The sequence below is a fragment of the Ochotona curzoniae genome, unplaced genomic scaffold, assembly GCF_017591425.1.
Source record: "Ochotona curzoniae isolate NIBS_2020 unplaced genomic scaffold, NIBS_Ocur_1.0 contig_1014, whole genome shotgun sequence".
In the NCBI taxonomy this organism is placed as follows: domain Eukaryota; kingdom Metazoa; phylum Chordata; class Mammalia; order Lagomorpha; family Ochotonidae; genus Ochotona; species Ochotona curzoniae.
In genome coordinates this window covers 35,018,675-35,023,009 of record NW_024464920.1, presented here as the reverse complement: position 1 = coordinate 35,023,009, position 4,335 = coordinate 35,018,675, and positions in this window count along the sequence as shown.

Genomic DNA, 4,335 nt, shown 5'->3' with positions numbered 1-4,335 from the left:
CGGACCTGCAGGACACGAAGCTCAAACCCTCAGGGTGGACTGGCAATGCCAGGCTGCTAGTCCGCGGGGTTGCTGGCCCAAGAAACACACGGGCACACGTACTTGGTGGAAAAGAGTGCCTCATGCTCTTTATCTTACTCCTCATATATGTACCTTCTTCTCTAGGGGAGGAGGGGAGCAGGAGGGGTTTCCTGGAAGCAATTATCTTCATTGAAGCAGGGGAAGGACCTAATCATCTATATTGAAACAGGGGAGGAACTAATGATAGGAACTAGGGTGGAGGTTCTATTCTGCTTGCTTTGCACGGGATGCTCTAGCCTAACATCCTGCTTGCTGTGGTCGTGCTTGTCCAAGGCAGGCTTTACAATGCAACAGGCTGTCAGGTAGGCCAAGTCTAAGGCCGGTAAGTCTGTGGCTCCTAACCCAGGCATCCCTAGCTACAGGCGGAATCCAGAGTCGTTCCAGTAAGACATCCCTGGAGGGCTCATGACTGCTTTGATCCAGAGAAGGAACTCTCATCCTGTCTTCCAACATTGCCAGAACATAAGCTGTGGCAGTGTGGGACCATTCTGACAGAGTCATTGCCAGAAATTGCCTGTCCTAAGAGGCAGAATGTCCTGTGTATTCTCTTGATCCTTAGGGCCCCACAGACATTCAACCACACTAATAATGAGATTCTACTGCATTAGCAAAACAACTACATGCAGCTTCGCAAACTCAGCTACACCCAGTGGAACAACAGTCCAGTCCACCCAGTGGCCCAGCAGTCTTCACTAAGGAGTGACAAGGGATCCAGGTCAGAGGGAGGTCCTGACTTACGGATCCCAGAAGTAGGAGTGCTCCTCCTGTTAGTTTTGGGGCCCATCTTTTTCACTTTTATTCCTCTCCTCATGAGCCAGGGCACATCCCACTGCTCCTGGAACCAAGTGTCTGCTTCAGGGTTCCCTTGACCCTGGCCTGTTTTCCCACTGATGCACAAAATAGTGTCTACACTCAGAACTGTGTACATACCTGGGATAGCACGGCACTTGGCCTGCTCCCTTCAAGCCACAAGAACCATCCTTTAAAAGGGATAGAACCAATGGACCTTCTAGATGAACAAGTATTAGTGTGGAAAAAAGAAAATAAGAAGAAAAAGAAGGGAAAATCAAGGCAAGATTATGCCCTAAAAGAACATAATATGGGGTGAGTCTCAATTAGCCAATCCTGGCACTGGATCGGGATGCTCCAGGCATCGCGGCCACGGTGGGGAGTGAATCAGCTGGGAAAATCCATCTGTCTGTCTTTTCTCTCTATAAATCTGCCTTTCCAACAAAAAGAAATAAATCTTAAAAAAAAAAAAGACATAATAATGCTTTAGCATCAGAAATGGAGTGTGATGAAATGTCTCATGAAAAAATTTGAAAAACAATTTTCTAGCTCCAGAATTTTAAAATGATTTTAGTAGTGAACACTTTCCAATCTATTTTTGAGAGCATAAAGGATAGGGGTAATGCATTTATTTTACCAACAAAATACTTTTTTTCAAGAATAAGACAGCCCTACTGTAATCTAATAAATAATGTGCTTTGCTCTCAAGTAACTTTGAAATAGTAATTTATCCAATACTAATTATGAAATATATGGACCATACTTTTATTTTTTATTTATTTATTTTTTTATTTTATTTTAAGACACAGTTTCATAGGTTCTGGGATTCCAACAACCCCTCCAAAAGCTTTTTATTTTTATAGACAAAGCATTGCAAAGAAATAGACATGTGATTTTTCTTGAAGAGAGAAAATTAGAATTCATTGCGAAATTCAAGTTTTCTTCAATGATCAGATCATTAATAACACTCTGTCTCAATAAAAGGAAAAAGAATTTCTTGGATGGGACCAGGATCAGTGCACCAATTTAATGATGCATAAATTCTACCAACTCTACAAAAATTATACATAAGAACTTGATCTGCAAAGTCACTTACATTTTATGTGGTAGCTATTTTCTTAGTTTGCTTAAAATGTTTTTTAACATACTTACATAACTTCATCCTAACAAATTCACCCATAATAGGTGAAGTAAGAGACATTACGGTTAAATGTTACAGTCAGGGGAAAATGAAGCTTGCACACGCCTGCTGAAACCCAGGACATACTTAGCAGTAAAAGTGTTGCCTGCTAACTTCTCTGGAACCAAATTGCAGTTTTCCAAACATTTAAAAAATTTTCTTTGGAGAAAACTTTGATATATGTTGTTATTCTGCAGGGAACAAGTTCTTTGAAGTAATTATTGTTGTAATTTCTGACCTTATACAACTTTTCTCTTAAGTGCTTGGAGTTGTTAACTTTTTTTTTTCCTCACGATCTTCATTCAAAGTAAGTTACATGAGGAAAGAAGAATGTAGGATGGAATTAAGAGGGATACGGAGAAAGGGATGGGGAGAAATTAGGCCATTCATTATAATTGCAGATTTGTGTAAAAGTCTAGTGGGTGAGATGTTTGTTGTAGAGGTAGGGGTATTCATTAAAGAACTTAAAGCAGAGAGTTCTTGAAGAAAATAACAGTTTAGTTGTTTCTGTGCGTTGGCCTGCTTCCCTGGAGGCGACTTTAGGCTCCTTGGTGAAGGGGAACTAAAAGAGATTTGCAGGCCTTCCATTGATGTCCCAGATACGTCTCTTCAAGGAGAATTGTGCTTGTAGGCTGTGTGGGCATACCTGTATGATTGAGTAATTTTAAAGTTTCACGTAAACGCTGTGTCAGATAATTTTCCTTTTGCATTAGTTGTTTGCAATTTTCATTTGCTCATGAATTGCATCGTAGAGTGATTACTTGACTTCAGTTTGAATTTTAAGATTTAGGGCCCAATACAATAGCCAGGCAGTTAAAGTCCTCGCTTTGCAGGCACTGGGATCCTATACAGGTGCCAGTTCTAATCCCTGCAGTTCCGCTTCCCATCCAGCTCCCTGCCTGTGGCCTGGGAAAGCAGTAGAAGACAGCCCAGAGCCTTGGGACCCTGCACTCACATGGAAGACCTGGAAGAGGCTCTGGGCTCCTGGCTTCAGATTGGCTCAGCTCCAGCTCTTGAGGCTGCTTGGGGAATAAATCAGTGAATGGAAGATCTTCCTCTTTGTCTGTCTTCCTCTCTGTATATCTCACATTCCAACAGAAAGAATAAATAAAAATTTAAAAATATTTAAACACTGGTTTCCTAGCTTTCTGCATTGCCATGCAGGTCTCAGATGATCTATCTCAGAGAATACCGATAATCCTTAGCAGACGTTGCTGGGATGTTACAGAGAACATCCTTTTGCTTTCTGACAATTTGATATTAGTATCTGTTGTGATGCATGCAATGATAGCTTGGGGCACTAGCCTCTCATAAAATAGAGAAGTCCAGGCAGAACAGTTGTTTGAAGTGTCAGATTTATATCTTCCATCTAGCTCAGGATTCATGGTGTAAATAAATTCTGTTTGTTTTAAAAATAAGAGGTGGTAATCTCTTGGGTTCTAGAGTTTCTCTCTGAATAACAGAAGGAACACTCAGCGAGTGTTTAGGGTCCAGATGCCTCCTGATCGCGGCCAGGTGGCCTACATTCATCACAGGGGTCAGGCAACCCTTCCGTTCTCTCCTCCTCTCTCCTTTGTTTCCTTGAAAACGTCCGTGGTGCATACAGTCTACGCTCATGCCGCTTTCCTTGTAAGTCTTGCTCACGCCTTGCCTTGGGAACGTCATAACTGAGAATCCACTACTCCTGTACTTAGGACGTTTTCCTAAAATACATATAAGAAAAAAACTGTATGTGGATTTCGAGAAAAACTTTTGCACACAGATAAACATACTTTTCATTCCATTTTCCATTAACTTTTTAAATCTCCTACACAGATGCAGAAAAAAAAATTGCTCAAGACTTTGACATGGAGAATGATTCTCTTGCAGCCTCCGTCAGCCTGCTCAAGGTTGCCTGGAGTCTAATGTGCTCGTTTGAATGGCTTTCTTCTTTCTTTTTAAAGATTTATTTACTTTTATTTGAACGGCCCATGTTACAGATAGAAGGAGGGATAAAGACGCACTGCCATCTGTTAGTTCACTCTTCAAATGGCTGGAATGGCCACAACTGAGCTGATTCAAAGCTAGGAGCCAGGAGCCTCTTCCAGGTCTGCCACATGGGTGCACAGTCTGAAGGACTTGAACCATCCTCTGCTGCTTTCCCAGCCATCAGCGGAGAGCTCCATCGGAAGTGCAGCAGCCAGGACAGGAAACTGGTGCCCATGTGGGATTCTGGCACCACCAACTGCTTGCTGAGTGATTTGCTATTGATGAAGTCAGGCTTTCCCTCGACTGTATTGCAAACA